Source organism: Poecilia formosa, unplaced genomic scaffold (assembly GCF_000485575.1).
Source record: "Poecilia formosa unplaced genomic scaffold, Poecilia_formosa-5.1.2 Scaffold21, whole genome shotgun sequence".
NCBI classification, from domain to species: Eukaryota; Metazoa; Chordata; class Actinopteri; order Cyprinodontiformes; family Poeciliidae; genus Poecilia; species Poecilia formosa.
Genome location: NW_006799960.1, coordinates 3,162,247 through 3,179,624, shown reverse-complemented (window position 1 = coordinate 3,179,624; position 17,378 = coordinate 3,162,247). Strand labels below are relative to the sequence as shown.

General features: G+C 41.7%; 1 long non-coding RNA gene across 1 annotated transcript; it reads right to left on the bottom strand.

The window, feature by feature from the left end:
• Nucleotides 1-464: 464 nt before the first annotated feature.
• Nucleotides 465-16,349, bottom strand: LOC103135142 (uncharacterized). The gene is made up of 3 exons (XR_475896.2): nucleotides 16,112-16,349; nucleotides 13,137-13,198; nucleotides 465-1,241 (listed from the first exon to the last, which is right to left on the bottom strand). It is a non-coding gene; the product is annotated as an uncharacterized LOC103135142 (long non-coding RNA).
• Nucleotides 16,350-17,378: the final 1,029 nt, after the last annotated feature.

Sequence of the window (17,378 nt, the reverse complement as noted above, 5' to 3'; positions counted from 1 at the left end):
GGGCCACATGTGGCCCACGGGCCTTGGGTTTGACACATGTGGTCTAAAGTAATAAGTTCTCCACAGTTTATATCATGAAACTAATTGTTGGTTCTGCCTATTTGATTCTATAAAGTAGATGATCCTAAATGTTGGCAGTTTCTCTAGATGAGTTTCTCTGGATTCTAAGTTTGTTCTAATTCCTTTTCTAGGTTGCAAGATAATTGTAAGTGCTCCATAATTTATAATTTATAAGCTAGAAGAAATAAAGTCACCTGTTAAAATATTTTGTAGCAGTCAGCCTTATCAAAAAGCATTTGGATCCACAGCAACCAGAAATCAAGACACTTTCACTGTGTTCCTCTCATCAGACATTTTTAGTCTGGATTCAGGATTAGAAAACTGGGCAGAACGGCGCGTCCAAATCGAAATCTCTGAAAAACATGTCTTTTAATCACGGCATTGAAAGGTGACATTCAGCTCTTGTGTTTTCCTGGTGCAAAAGCAGCAGAATATTTTATTTTAACAAAACAATTGAGTACATGCACACCCAGAATCGACCACGAAATCGTTTAAATCGCTACTTAAAACGTAGAAATCTAAGAAAATCACAAGATTTTTTCCAATGAAGCATAACCTTTTTTTAAAAATAAAAACAAATAACAGCCTTGTTGTTCATGAAGTGCACAGTAGGTTGAATGGAGCTACAGTAGGGGGATGTATCTGTTCCTGGAAAAACCTTTGAGGCGGAGCAGCTGACGGAGGACTCTGGTGTATAGATTGTTGCAGCAAGTGACATGGGAACAATCAAAGTTGTTTAAATCAAGGGTCTCACCACCATCCTGTTCACCAGGGCCTAGGGGGGAACCGGGTTCTGGATACTTTACATTCCTACAGCAACTGAGGACTGTGAGAACATAACGAGAGAGGCAGAAATATTTCTAGGTCTTAAATAGCTTTGTGTGTGTGTGCGAGCAAATGAATCTGGAGGGAGTATACCACTGTGAAGCTGTAACCACAGCAACCCTGATATACTGTAGGCCTTTTTTTTTTTCTTTGGTGTGCACTTTGTCGATCCTCTGTGTTTTTTAGTGCATCTTCCCATTAATGTGTAATCATAAACTATTGCTCAGGAGGATCCGCTGGAGTCCTAACAGCTGAGAGTGCCCACTTTCCCATGCTGTCAGGGATTAAAGGTCACCGTGCCGCAGTTGTCACGGCCCCTCGCACACAAGGCCTCTCCTGTGTGGCGATGCGCGTAGCTGGGGGAGAAAAAAAAAAATTAGAGGACGAGAAAACAAGTGGGCAAAGGACGCGCTTGCAAATGTCTGCGTGCTTTGTGAACTTTTTCGCATCGTTGAAGTAAAAACCGCAAGAAATTCAATTGAACGTTTTCGACAAGGGACAGCAAACGCGTGAAAAGGTCAGACGAGACCAAGACGAAACACACTGCTTTGTGTGGTGAAACTCCATCACCGCAAATCACTTTGGAAACATCACGATGGGGGGGACAACGTGGTTGTGAAAGTAGCATCGTGTTGTCGGATGCTTTTGGTTTAATTTGATGGCCAACCATGAAGAATCTATTAGAGGGGGTCAAACTGACTTGAGACTCCGCCAAAGGTTCACCTTCAAGGCAGAGACCCCAAACACTCAGTCAAAGAAACAATGAAATGGTTCAGATTGAAGCATACTCGTGTTAGAACGGCTCAATCAAAGTCCAGACATAAAGTTGATTGAAAATTGGTGCGAAACAAATTGCAGATTGATGTTAATTCGCAGAGGAAAACGTAGCTTTAACCAACATTTAAAGGAGGCTCGACAAAGCGGCTGAGTACAGGCGCACAGCACACTTTTCAGATTTTTATTTTTAAGCAAAATGTAAAAACATATCATTTTCATTCCATTTCTCAATTTTACACTACTTTGTGATGGTTTGTCAGTGAAATGAACTGAGCAGCGGGAGCTACTTCTGCACTGAGTGAAAAGCGACAAGCAGGTATAGCTAATGCATCGAGCTTATGGGTGTCTAGCGGTCCTCGTGTTTATTTACGTTGAATAACTGTGTGTGGTGTGTATGTGTGTGTGTCGATATATGACCCTGCATATGCACCCTGCCACCTTCCTTGCACTTCTTTGAACCGCTCGCATTCGGATCTCAAAGCTTCCTGCTTTTCTTCCAGACAGAAATACGCCCAGCCTTCATTTGTTTTCGTTGCTAGTTTTGTTTTATGATCACATCTCCACTCTAGGGGTAAAAGAAAAAGAAAAAAAAGAAAAAGTCCAAACCTTGAAAGGCCTGAAGCACACATCAGAATCGATCTTGACACTGAGCACTTGAACTCTTTGTCGTTTCTCTTTCCGTTCTGTTTGGGAACAACTTGAGGGGGATAAACCTGTGCAGGTGCAGCTGAAGTTTTGTTGGTGGCTCTGTTTTCCTAACCCGGTGGACAGCTGTGTGCAGATGATGCATAGGATGAGGTTCACGCCTCTCTTTATCCTCTGTTAAGCTCCTGTAGGAGTCGGGATCAATGTGCTGCAGCTTTTGATGTCACTTTTCCACCCAAAGGGTAAAACATCAAGCTTTGGCAGCCGTCGCCTCGACTCCTTTTGTTGCTACAAACGGGCTCTTGAAACAAGCAGAAACTGTTTTCTTTGGAACCGAGTTCAGATAAAAACGCACATCGCTGCAGGCTGCATTCGACTCATTAAAATAATTGCTCAAGCATAATACGGCCTTTGATAACTTGTTGCACCAAAAAAAAAAAAAAAAAAAGTGTGGCAGCCTCAAGGCATGATTTATCTCTTTATCAAAGCCAGGCGCTGATGGACAGCTGTCTTTTGGCAGCTAAGCTCCACCGCATGTCAAAGCGAACAGAGGATTGTTACATCGCAGGAAGGCAGCTCCTGCGTCTAAATGCTTTGGTGTTAAGCTGTGTTGTAATCCCAGGGCATTTAACCGTGATCCGGCTGGATCTGGGCTGTTGAAGTTGAGCGGCAGCGCAGGTGTCGCCTGATAAGACCTGGGATATGCACACATCATTAAAGTAGACGGGGAGGGGGCGAGGGTAAAGGAGAAAGTTGACTTTTCTTCTTCTATTCTTTTTTTCCCATACGAGCAAACAATGTAAAAGACTTTGTAGTTGATTGTAGCTTGTTTTATTTCTGCTGAATTCAGACATATTTGTAGTAGTCTGAGCTTCATTCTCTTAGCTTAAAGTGATTTTTTTCAAGCATTACAAACTTCACCATGTGTTTTATTGTAATTCTATGTGATGGACCAACACAAACACAACCCAAAATTGTCCATAATTGTGAAGTGGAGGTTAAGCAGTTCAAATTTTCTATGTAGTTTCTAAACAACTACAAAGTCTGACTTGCATTTGTTTTCTAATTAAAATTCTGTGCAACCAACAGAAAAACACTGCATACGCAGCAGATTGACATTGCAAACCACCCTCAACATATAACCCATAGTAAAGCATGGTGGTGGCAGCATCAAGATATAGAAAGTTTTTTTTTTAATTAATGAAGATTTAAGAAGCCATGTCTTTATTCTTCTTGTAAATGTGCAAAAGTGGCATCAGCTTAGAAAACCCAACTTCTGCAGCCGTTTAACAGCATCTTGACTTAAAGAAAAGAGATTTAAAAAAACAAAAGAGGAAGTTTATCTGTCAAACTGTAGTTGTTTTGGTATTTTTCATAGATTCAACCAAAGAAATCAGAGCAACAAAACGCCAAACCGGTTCCCTAAGTTGTCTTTTAGGTATCAACACAGAACCAGTTCACTCCTTTAGTTTAGGCGCCTTGGATTGGACTGAAAGATGGTCATAGAAAAACTTCAGAAAGGTTATGGGACTATTGATCAAAACTGCTTCAAAAGATTACAAGAAGGTTTCGCTTTTCAAAAGTTAAACCTAACAGTTTCCAACATTTAGACAACACTAGGACACAAACTAATACTTGGTATTTGACTCCAATGTAGTTGTGAACAGTGACGGATGTGTGTCTGTTTCTGAGAAACAATGAAACATAACATTTTCATACAGGACATCATCATATGAAATTACTGACTTAAACTCCTTCGCAGCTGATTGTGTTCATGAAATATGCTGACATTAAAATGCTCAGGTCTTAATTTAATTGACCTAAAAAGTTTTCAGAAGTCATTGTCTCACACTGTTTCCCATTAATTGTGGTTCTTTCTGAGCCATTTAACTCTTGTGAATTTTGGCAGCTTGTGATCCCCGATCAAGCCAGAAACACTTTAATCAACCTCCTGCTAGTTGTGAATATTTATTGGAGTGTAGCTACACTTCCTAGATCTTAAGCAAAAACATATATTTTTAAAAACACGCATCTTTTCACTGCAGAGGGCGAAGCTTTGTACCCAGTCATGTTACCGCAAAGGAACAAAAATAATCAGCACCCTTATATAAAGCAACTTAAAAACAAAACACAATTAAACAACCCACCAAAAACATCAAACATGATAAAATACGACAATATAAATGGAGCTTTACAAGCTAGAAAGTGTTGAATTTAAAGAAAAAGCTCAAGAGGAAACTATAACCCAAACTCAGCAGATCTTCACACAGATTAATCATTCTGTTTTAAAATGTTTACTGTTGTGTTTTATGAAATCTCCTCGTATTCTGGAGAGTCTATTGTGTTTTCTTTTCATTAGTTCTGTCAATAAGCCCATAAAATCTTCCTTTTTTTCACGAAATCCAGTCAAACATTAACGTCTTGTGATTGGTCTGGCTGCCATTGCACTACGTTATTTTAAGGTTAGGACCATTTACAATGCTTTTTAAATTGGTTATTTTCATGTTTTAAGTTAATATAAACATCCCAGTCACATAAAAGCTAATTAATATAATTTGAGACATTGAACATCTAAACACTTTGTGCATATTTTCAGTCAATATCAGCTTTCCCCCCCAGAGATAAAGAAACCCAATTCTATTCTCTTGTAAAGCGAAAACAACACCCAAATAAAACATTCAAACTACTGTTTTTGCACAAGTATTATGTCTATTTACATGATTTATTCTATCAAGTTTTAATACACTGTCTAAATCGATCAGGAATTACCAGTCGCAGACAGCCGAGGAGGAAAAGAAGATGAATAACAGCTGTAAAAAAAAAATATAAATGAAATGTGAGAGAAACTGAGAAGACAAAAGCATAACAAAGGACAGACGTCTCCTTCCTGTCGCTTTGAGTTTGTGTGTGTGTGTTGAGAGTGATAATCTCGTGTTGTGACACTGACGGAGTCCGTCGCTCCCTCCTTCCCACAGGTTGGAGGGATGAGGAGAACAAAGCAGCAGGGAGGAACCTGCGAGGTTTCATCAGGAGGAAACCGGAGCCTGAAGCCGGAGAGCCTGCAGCCACCTGCCTGAGCCACTGTCCCACTGAGTCTGAGTGTGTGAGCCTGACGGAGAAGACGGGATCACACACTCACACTCTGTATGCTGTACATTATACTTTGCTTGCTTTTAATGCAAAATTTCTACATTATTACCCAACCTTGTCCAAACATTACTTCCCATAACCCGTGTGATGTTTTACATTTTAACCTTCAGTTCATTTTTATTTTTGTTACTATTCAGATGTGTCTGAGTAACAGACGTAGCTGCTGCTTGTTCATTGTGCGTTGCTTGCACGTCATGTGATGGTTTGCAGCGGCGTATGAATCCGAAGCATCCATTCCAGACAGAACCACTAGCGAACTTTCTCAGGATTTCCCACTGAAACGTCCCAGAAATAAGCCGACAAACTGTGAGACTGCCGCTCTGCGGGGCTTTCGCAGACGCACAGGGCTTTTTAAAGAGCGGGGCTTCCCGAGGTGGTTTGTGAAACAGACACACACACACGTTCGCTCACGCAGACTCACCGTGGTGCGTCGAGGTCAAGGTTGTCTCGTGTAAAACGTAGTCACGCGGTGAGACGCTTGCGCCCCCACCCCTCCCCCCCGTCCCTCCCGAGGCCCGACTCGCTCTGAAGTTCAGACGTTCTCATTTGTGACGGGATTAAGGCGTGTGCGATTTGGGAAAAGTTTCGAAAGTGTGTGTTTGTCTGAGAGAGTGTGTGTTTTGTTTTGGTGAGACGTGCTTGGCTGTGGAAGAGCTGTGGTGACTGTAATTAGGCAGAAATCGTTTATCAAAGTGTTCTCATCACCTACGTCCTGAACTCTCCCGTCTTCCGAGAGTCCTGCCGTCCCCCTGTCTCTGTGTCTGCGTGTTGGACAGAAGACTACACACTCTCCCCTCTGTCCCCCCGTCTCCTCCTCTCAGCCAGCGAGTCTGGGACCCGAAGGAAAAGGCCAATTATAAAAAACCCCTCTCTTCATCTTTGTTCTGTGGGCATAAACCACTTCTTTGCTTTTTTGTTTTCATTCTTTCCCCTTCTTTGGCTTTCTGACATTCCTCGTCCATTCCCACCGTCCCCACGCTCCACCCCGTTACTCATGCACACATGCAAGCTCACTCTTTTGGCTCAGGCTGACTTTTTTCTTTTTTGTCCAAGTTTTGCAAGCGACAGTTCCCAAAGTCTTAAAATAGACTTCCTGGTCCTTCATCAGCACCGTATCTTATCATATTCGAAAGAAAAGCCGGGTGGGGTTGATGTCAGACTGGCTGTTGTTGGAGCAACGGCTTTATCCCACTGCTAAGATGATGAAGTCATGATTTTTTTCTTCTCTTAAGAAACACGCATGGCTTTCCTACTTTTAGGCATCACCTTTCTTTTTTTTTTTTTTTTGTTTTTTTAGACAAAAGTGAAGACAAATGCTTTTTGTTATTTTCAGTTTTGTAAATTCTCATAACTGTAACATATGTTTCCAGTAGAAAAACCAAATCCCAAATGTTTGACGTCATTTTTGTGCAATTTATGCTACATCCTTGCAGAAATGTTTTACAGATCTAGCTAGAATAATTGGATCAGGGAAACTAGAACTGGTGTTAAAGAGACTGTTATGCTGTAGAGAAATTTTAAAACTGCACAAACTAAATGAGATGCAATACTTCCATTTTTTAATCTCTTACGGCCTAAATGTAAAAAAGTGTCAATAGACATGAAACTGATTTGATTTGATCTGTACATTAAGCCTGTTTTAATTGACCCAGTTGAGGATCATGAGCTAAAGCTGTTGAACCTCCTCAAAGATTTCATTTGCCCTTCCAACAAACGTTTTTCTAACTGATTGAATTTTATGTGATTAAGATCTGGGCTTCGATTCGGGCTCTGAATTGTCCAGTTCTTTATTCTCAGACAGCCGGCATGTTGTGGGTTTTTATCGTGTTGGAATATCTATTTTGGCTTCAGCTTAATTTTTTTTTTTCTCACACTCTCCTCAGACTCTCCTCCAGCTGTATTCGCTGTACAATGGCTGCTGAAAAAGACAAGCATTTTGTTGCTGACCTACCATTAAGAAACCACTTGCTACATCATTGTTGGTTGTGCAGGAGGGTCCGTGTCTGGTACGGTTGTGTGATTGTGCATCTGTTTGCAGCCATTTTCACTTTTGAGTGTACATGTTGAGTTTGGGGGGGGGTGGAAGGGTGTGACCAGCTGCAGTTTATTTGGATTTAAAGTAATAGGAGGCTCTAAAACAACTCAGGCTAAAATCTAAATATCTAAAAAGGATTTTGTGCAAAAAATGTAATGAACAAGTTTTGTATTGCCCTTAGACCTATCCTAGCCTGTTCAAGGAAGCATTATAGGTCACATTTATCTTTGTAATTGCACTGGATGCACTTATGTATTAGCAAGAGCCTGCTCTGGGTCTCATGGAGACTTCTTTAACCATCTTGTGGTCTACTATCAGGCTGAACTTGTGTGAACAGCGATACATGGGAATGATAGCTGTTGATTTAAATTGTGGACAGTTTTCTTTATACTGAATGACTTCCAAATGGCTAAGACAATCTTTCCAGATCAATAAACTTCTGCGGTTACTTCCAAAGCCCTCAGAGAGCTCTTTGGATCTCCTCCTGGTCTTCCACAGACAGGAGCTCACCAAACCAAATGCGTTAGGTCTAAACAGGGCAAAACTCTGCTTGGACGCTAAAATAGGTCATGGAAAGTGAGACGTTAAAGAAAGGAAAAGCTAGCTCCTCCAATGTCATGCTTTCAGCTGCTCTTTCACCTCCTCAGACAGACTTTGACTCAAACATGTTCATGCCGGACAAGTTAGTACACACTTTCTGTTTCTCTCTCCCACACTCAGAGTCCGTCGTGGTCTTCCACCCTCGCACAAACACTCACACATGGAAAAGCCAGAATCGCTGCTTAGTGTCCGGGTCTGGGCGGTGTTCCCATCCCTGTGGCCTTTCCCAGCACAGACAATGCTTTGTGTCCCACAAAGGAAGCTCTCATCCAGGCTCTGGGGCCCTGTTTGGCCCTCAGTGGCCCCCTCCCAGATCCCAGAAAGGCCCCCCGAAACACCCCACCGCAACCTGCTGAGGTGCCAAGAGGAACATCTGTGTGACTCAGCCGAGGAGACATTGCAGAAGTTCTCACACTGAAGGGAAGAGTGTTACTTGTATCCGTCTGCGTGTGAGTTTTGTCTCCGTGCTCGAGTGTGTGTGTGTTTCTGTGTTCATGTGAGCGCAAGTCCTCAGGTCCTGGGAGTCTCCGAGTGCAGATAATAAATGGTGTGAGAGGAAAGAGAAGCAGAGAGTGTAGCCAAACTTTTCCAGTCAATGAACCACGTGTCCAAGCGGCCGTCCTGCCAAGCTAAGGCTCTGAAACGGGGTCACATGAACGAGAACAAACAGCTGAATGAGAAGCGCAGGAAAAATGAGCGATTAGTGAGAAACAGGGCTGAAAAGCTCAATTAAATCATGGATGTGATATTTTAAAGACGTTCAGATAAAAACTCTTCTGTTTTAGTTATCATCTGGGTTTCCCAGAGACGAGCGACGATCAAAGATCGTCCGAATGAATCGAATTACATAAAACATATGATCCCAGGATTCACAACTCCTGAGTTTATTAGAGTTAGAGTCAACGTGAACTGACTCAAATGAGCAGGTGGAGACTAATGCCTCTTTTAATCGCACAGGTTTGAATGCGTGATGTTCGAAGGCTCTTCGTTCTTTTAAATTCAAGAAAAAAAAAATAATGCAGTCAGTGTAAACATTCTGCTCTGGTCCCTAGAAGGATCTCTATTCTTCTTGGAGGTTTTCCTTTCTTGTTTTTAGACACTCCGACGCTGCAGCTGGGTCTCTGTAGGGTCCGCACCCTCATAAACACACAAACACATAACGCTACTGAGTGCAGGAAGTGACATCACGCCGTACTGGCCACAATACAGGAAGCATGACAACAGTCTCTGAAGGACATGGGGGGATGCAAGAGCTCTGCATAATCCACCAGCTGCTACTGCAGATCCCACACCCATCAACCCACACACACACACACACAAAGCTGTTTTACAACTGTGTGAGAACTTAGTCCAGTTTGTTAAAATAACACATTTTATAACTTTGGCATAATTTTCTTCAATAGCTCAACTGCTCTTTCAGGGCCAAATGTTAGTGTGGGAATGAGGTTGTTTTAATCATCTGAAGTGTGGGAACGCATCTGCATTGAGTCTCATCAGGCGGGTATGGACTCCATATCTATTTATTACCACTTTTACTTTGTATTGTCCAGCTTTGAAGTTATGGACAGAGTGGAAAGCCTTTTTCACCATCTGAGTCACACGTAAGCTTGAAGCTACACGACCAGACTTTGTCTTTCCACTTCAGATTTCTGCGATCTTCTTGTCTTTTAACCTGAGCACCATCTTCCACATCTACGTCACGATTTTGGGGTGAACATTAATGGTTTTCTTCTTCCCACGTTTCTAGAAGAAGGCGAGAATTGTGGAATGTGTGACTACTTATAATACTATAATTAATGCTCTCCTTGTGCTTAAATGTGTATTTGTCCCACTTGTTTGCACGTCTTCCTGATCAGAACAATTTAGCTTTATAGCTGCTTCCCCACATTCCCATTGAATCAGATCAAAAGTGCTGCACCGACAGACACATGAACGGCTCGCTTTCATCCACATTCCCACATAAACTTTGTCTTCTTATGTTTTGTTGTGTCTTTATGGTTCTGTGATCCCCCGGCTTTTATTTTGCGCCGTGTAAATCCTGCATCCTTGTCTTTCCTGTGCCTCAGTGTTTTTGTCTCCCTCCCACAAAACTCCCGACAAACACATCCAACCCTCCACCCCCTTCCACTCCCTCCAATGTCCTGACTGGCTCATCATGTCATGCCTCATAAGCAGGATGAATCAATAACCACAACAGCACTCATGCACGCCACACGCATGCATACAAACAAAGAGCGCAGCCCACTGTCGCCTAAACATTCTCCCCAATATTCATGAGAACTTCTTTACAGCTACAAAGCAAATATGTGTGGTGAACACCAAGCTTTAAAGCCGGAGTCTGGAATGTGTGCAGCAAAGGCGAAACTTTGATTCTCGTCTTGCTGTCAAGCTTGTTTTAGTTCCCTCTCTGTTTTTTACTCCTCTTGTCTCCATTAAAACCCACAGTACATGCCCACTGACCTTGATCATACACAAGTTGAAACTCCTGCAGCGAAACCGCGGGGCCCATGACATCGTCGGCTAAACCTTCCCTGTTCATGCTTGTCCCGGCTTCTGTCTATTTCTGTCTGCAGGGACAACAAACCCAAAGGAAATTGCCTGCAGTACAAACACAGACAAAACCTTTGAGTCCATGCGTGTTTTTCAATGTCCGAATTCCCACAAAATCTTAAACAAATAGAGAAAAATGAATACAATTACTCAAGGAAACCTTTCTGAAAGTGAAATCTAAACTTGACCAGTTTGACACACGTGATGTGTGACAATACGACTGTCTGGAAGGAAGTTGTTGTTGTTTGAAAATAGCATGCAATAAAACGCCAATCTGTTTAATTTCATTAAAGTAGCTTCCTGTTTCTGACTGTGTTCCTATTTCCTGTTCACTATGAATAATTTCCCTACAACTTCTCACACAGAAAATCTGCAGGGCTGATTTCTTTCTTCTTTCCCCCTCTCCTTTTTTTAAGCTTTAGCTTGGTAGATTAATTGCTGCTCTTATAAAACTATCTCAAGAGATGACTGGGCAATCTTTCATTTCTTTCTTTCTTTTCTTAAACTTTATTTGACGGAACAAACACATACTTTGTTTGTGTGTGGTGTTCTGCCATGTAACAAAAAAAAAAAGGCTACAACACTTTTGGAGTGTATCTGACGTCAAACAGGAGGTGATTCAAATAGGGAGTCTAACCATGATTTATCTCTCATGACGTTCACAAACGAAACAGACGTTGGACTGTTTCGTACTTTCAACTGTGAATGGACATTAATGAAGACACTCTTTAAGTTATCGGCTTATTTTTGTTATTTTTTGGTCTTAGTTACTTATTATTCTAAATTTTTTCTATAACTCTTACTTTCCTACATGACTTCATGCATGTTTTTGTCTAAATTCAGCACAACCCCCATTTAGAAAACAGGAAGGGTCTTTTCAGACACAAGAGTTGTTGATTAAAATAATCCAGTGTTAAAGCAAAATGATTAAAATGATCTCATCTTGTCAGGTATTCAGCTTGGTGTCTGACTGTGCCTGCTGTCTGCAGAAAGCAAAAGTTTTCATAAACTTTGTTTTCTTTCTGACCAAAACTAAAGCTGTATTTTTCCCTACCAATAAGGTCTTGAAGTTGTAGATGTTGCCAGAAATAAAAAAAATGTATATAATTATCACAAATAGATTTCAGTTGAAATGTTTGTTTTTAATTTTCCAAAATTTGGATAATTTTATTTTTAAAGGGGCATTATCGTACGTTTTCCAGGCACACAGTGCCATTTTATAGAACAATCAACTATGCTACCTGCAGTTGCTATGAAAATGCTACATGTATCAAATATGACCAAAAGAAATGTTACTTTCTAATTTAACACCTTCAAGTCATCAAAACATTCCTTCTCTATTAACCCCTTAGCAACATTTTTACCAGCGTTGCACTGAGAAGTGGCCGATGTAATGAGCTCAGCAGGTAACCTGTTCAACAAGGTGTTTGCTAATTGCTACTAGCTAGTCTGAAGGAGCTCAGTGAGGGATTTACAGAGGATGGGTGCTCTTTGACGTGGAAGTACAGTAGTTTGGATGCTGCTAGGAGGATCTTCGTCCTCGAAGGCGGAGCTACGTCCAACCAGGCATTTTGCACAGCTGAATGGTTGCCATGCGAGATTTCTCAAACATGCATGAAAGACTCAAGGCAACACTTCAGGTATGTTTTTGATGAGGGAATAACATTATAACATGATATAAATCCCAAAAAAGTCAATTTTACATCATACTACCCTTTTAATATCTTTCGCGTGAAGACTGCAGCACTATTTATCATGCAGCAGGAATGACCGCTATAACTTCCTGGATAATCCGCACATTCACAAGGTTCCACGTGTGGCTGTCGCTCTGCGACTGGTTGATTGTTGTGCGTAATCCTTTCCAGCCGTTTCCCCTTCTCTCTTTTCTCTCAGCCTGGGAAGCAGCCGCAGGGGGGATCTCTCACAGCCGCTCAGTGTTGCGCGCACATTGGTGTGTTTATGTGGGAGTGTGTTGAGCAGACAGCTGCGTGGATGGCCGGGAGCAGCCGTTACAGTGGGGACTCGCAGATAAACACACGCACAAACAGCCGTCTCATCCCCGCATCCCACCCTCTGTGTCCGTGAGGTCACCAGTGCATCTCCGCTTCTTTCAGTAAAGGGAGACATCAGCTGAATAAAGTTAGATCTGTGTGTTTTAGGTTTTAAAAAAAAGGGACAAAAATGATCAGTCAATGCTTTGAGATATACCTTTCTCTTCCTGCTCACTGTGTGAACAGTCAATCACACATAGACACTTTGTGTGTGTATCTGTTCGGGGGGGTTGACCACCAGACGGCAAAGCGGTGACCTCTTTATAAGCGTGTGTTCATGTGTAGGCTGAGGCAGGGTCATATTACATGGATGACTAGGCGTTCATGTACTGTGCACCACCTTGTGTATGTCAGTACATCTGTGTGTGTGTGTGTGTGTGTGTGTGTGTGTGTGTGTGTGTGCACGTGTGCGTGCGTGTGTGCGAGAGTGTGTGAACATTAACCTTCATCTGATAAGGCAGGCCTTCCACCGTGTCCACCAAGTCATGAGACATTACACAGGAAGCTGTAAAATACCAAAAATAATTTCATTTAGAAGTGAATAGTTACACAAATGTTTAGAATTTAAACTTCAGGAATATTTTCTGAAACTGTAACTTTTCTCTCATGGTTTGATGGATGCTTGGACTCAGAAGTGCTGAAAAATAGGCATCTCTGTCTCTTCAACTTTCTGCCTGAAGTTTATGGGTCCAAACTGGCCTGTTATTTCATCAACTCTGACCAAAAACAACTTGCAGCTCCGCATGAAGAAACGTCTCCTCAGATCATGATGTTGCCACTGCATCTTTCACTTTTGGACTTTTTATATATATATGTTCAGTGTTCTTTTTGTGTCAATAAGATTTTATCAGTGTCTGAATGCTTTCTTTGTTCTTTGGATGAAAAAGCTTTTGATTTACATCCCTAGATTTTAGTCCAGACATAGAGACTATACAGAAGAAGTTAACGACTCATGCTCCACTCCCCACAAGATACTGCCCTGGGCGGTTGCCCATGTCGCCCATATCAGAAACCGCCACTGTCCAGAAGATACACAAAACAATCAAATGTTGCACAAATTGGAGCGGTTTACTCGCACCGACATGCAGACAGATTGTCTGTCTTATTTAAGCAACAATAAATGGTGGTTCTATCAAAAGAGTAGTTGTTAGGTCTTTGATCCACGTCAGTGTGATGGATTTCCGCATCATTTTGAGGCAAAAATCTCTATGTTTCCCCAGTAAAAATCTCATGTTGCACACATGGTGATTAACTGTATGTTATTTTGAAGCAGACAGGAACCTTGGTATGGGAGTTTTTTGGTGTGGGGGACAGAGCGAAGAGCGCGACCCCAATGTTAGTGTTGGTTCAGCCACAGGGACCCAATAAAAACAGTGCTGTCAGTAGCGCTTCTAACTGCAAGGCTCTGTGTCGACCCACAGACCAAATAAACAGCAATCAGCACTGCGCTAACCACTGTGTGACACACACACGCACACACACGCAAACACAAACTCACACACACATACACAGCAAACAGTGAGGCTCGGTGAGTGAATCTGGATTCACATCACAGAAACCACACACAATGCACACGAAGGCATACACACGTCACTCACAAGTCCAAAAGCAAACAAACCAGGGAAGTGTGTTTAATTAATGTTTTGAACTGGGCCTCGGAGTGATGTAATAACATCATTCAAGTCGTGTAGTCAGCGATGGTCAGCAACTTCCCACACAACCTGGATTTGATGTGCTCAAAGCAACGGCTTCCCACCTGCAAATCTTGCAGCATTAAATGCGTTACGCTATATCAGCACAGCTCCCACAGTTATCTAACAGTTTTGACCCTTTTATGGGGCAAAGTGTTAATTTAGTTTAAGTCGGCAAAGAGTTTATGATATGGTAAAATTATGATAAGTAATTCAAATCAAAGTAGATTAAGCAACTTATTGAAACTTATTTAGACCCTTTTCTTCAGCAAATAACATGTTTCAGTTTTAAAAAAATCAATATTGCTTACTGTCGTCATGCACCTGGGATTTGTGGTACAGCTTACTTTCTTCACTCAGCAACTCATTAAACCAAAGCGTAACCATGGTGAGACCCATGCACTGCTGAGTTGACTGTGGTAATCAAGTCCTACTCAAACTATGCTCTCAGTATTCAACCAGGTCTCGATTCTGCCTTCTTGTGCCCCAAAAAGGCCTACCTGGCACATACCATAGCCCTAAATTTAAGTATTTTTTGGTTTTCTGGCCACTGCCTTGATCAAACCATGACTATATTACTGCTCCGTTCTAATCAGGCTTTAGCACAGGCTTCTAATAGCAACTTATAGCGAATCTCTCTTAAGCAGTACCTTGAAACTTTCCTCTATAAACTGATTTTTGACCTTCCCTCAAGACTAAAACACAGTTTATGACAGTAATAATATTAGTTACCAACAAAAAAAGCACAGGAGTTCTCCAGGGATGTGTACTCAGTCCTACATTCTTTATCCATTGAAGATCACCCCTTGATTCACATCTGTAAAGTAACTTTTAACAATGCAAAATATCAGGATATCTACAGTCCCAAGGTTCTCTTTAACACGGCTGAAGAGGATGTACTTGTTCAAATGTCTGTTCCAAGGGAAAATTACCTCGTTTGTTCTCACAATTGACCCACTGAAAATGACGGCACTCTCTTCAAAACTCCGCCCGCTCCGCCATGACGGACGTCAAAACAACCTATGCGCTCCTGTAAAGCCGCACATCTGGTAGCTTAATATCGCTTTTATTGAGTTGATTCCGCAGTAGAAATGGTCAGAAGGTGCTGCGCGGCTGGCTGTAGAGAAAGACAAGGATACAAACCAAACTTGTCATTTTATAACTTTTAACGAGGAAAGATACGGTGGTGATGGATAGCAGCTGTCAATCATAATGACTGGCGCAGCCGCCGCGGATTTACAGCGAACACTTTTTATAAGGTAAGAAGATTAACGTTCATATACTTTATAAAGCAAGTATGATTAGAAAGATGTGAAATATTGCAATATGGAGAAGGTACGCGTCTAATCATCGGTAACCATGGAAACAGTGCCACACCGTCATGTAGCCTAGCATGTATGGAAAAAAAAAACTGGTTAGCATCTCGTCTTCTGTACGTTTTTAAGGCTGTTCCGGTTTAAGGTAAACCGCTGTTTATGACATAGTGGCATAAATCATGTGGGTTGAATTCAGGGAAAGTCGATAATTTTATCAACAGGTCAGGAGGGGGGAGGTACGGAACGGTTTCTAAGCTAGCTATTCCAAGCTTCTATACCGCCGTCTATGAGCCCCAACCAAGTCCGTTATGTTCACAGACAAATTAACTTGACTCGAACAAGTAGAAGACACGAATAAACAATAAGAAAGAAACATAAGAAACAATTTCAGTCGATTAGTTCCATACTCACCTCACTCACATGACGTCCATCATGGCAGTACGAATAGGTGATGTAGTTGCAAAGGGTCAATGTTCTTCTGAAAATTGGTCTGGGTGTGGCAGTGGAACAAAGAGTAGAGCACGTGATCCATGTATGGAGGCCTCAGTCCTCAATGCGTCCACCACAGGTTTGATGCATGTCTTCCTCCTCTCTCACAACCCTCTTTTCTGTAAATCTACTATGAAATAAAGACCACTAGAGCCAAAAAAATCCTTTAAAAACAAGAACTCTGGCCTGCTGCATTACATGCTGATCAAGCAGCTGTAGCGTTGCTGACCAGAAGAAGCTTATGTGTGTTGTGGGGATGGCTGAGGAAGTCAGTGCTGTCTAAATTCCCTCTGTGAAGTAAAGTTTTAGTAAAAGAAAAAAAAAAATTTTGTCCTCTAAGAATTTCTGAATGGGGTGTGCCATGTTTTAACGCAGGCCCCATGTACTGCGACAGGATCAGACATCACAAGTCCCAACTAATGGATGTGATTGCTTCATAATGTCAGTACAAAGCCTCTAAGAGGGCACAGACAGACGAAAGACCTCCCCAAGATCCCTCTGTGATTGAATAAGCACAAGCAGGGATTGCTTTTGTAGCCGCCACAAGAAGCCTGCAGATATGACTGAAGTGGTCGAGTCCAAACAGGCTGAATAGGCAGACAGTGGAGGTTTGGTCTAAGAGCGAGAGAGAGGGAGCGAAAGACAGAGAGACAGAGAGAGAGAGAGAGAGAGAGAGAAAGAGAGAGAGAGAAAGAGAGAGAGAGAAAGAGAGAGAGAGCGAGTTAAGAAGAAAAACAGATGCTGAAGATAAAAGAGTAGCCAAGGCTTCACTGGAGGAGTCTCTCTCACGGAAATACTCACAAACATGCAAAACATTTGTTTTCCTCTCCATGCATCTTGCTCACATTAACATACTGATTTTACCACTGTGGAGTCATTTAGCAGCTGTGACAATAGAATAGAACACAGTTATAAAGCCAGGCGTGCGAATCATTTGGGCTCAACTCGAAAGATAGTATTTCATTTATCCTTGATGATAATTTCACAAAACCGCTGTTATAAAAAAAAATGCAGGCCAACCCTTGTGTTCTTATTAAAAAAATAAATATTTTGTGCCTATGGGAGTGACGTATTTTGAATAATAATGGAGGTAAATAATCAGAAAATTGCTTAAATCTCACTTTAAGGTAAACATAATGAAAGCTTAATTTAATGTGAGCTTATTTCCAACTAAAATGGCTTTGTGTGA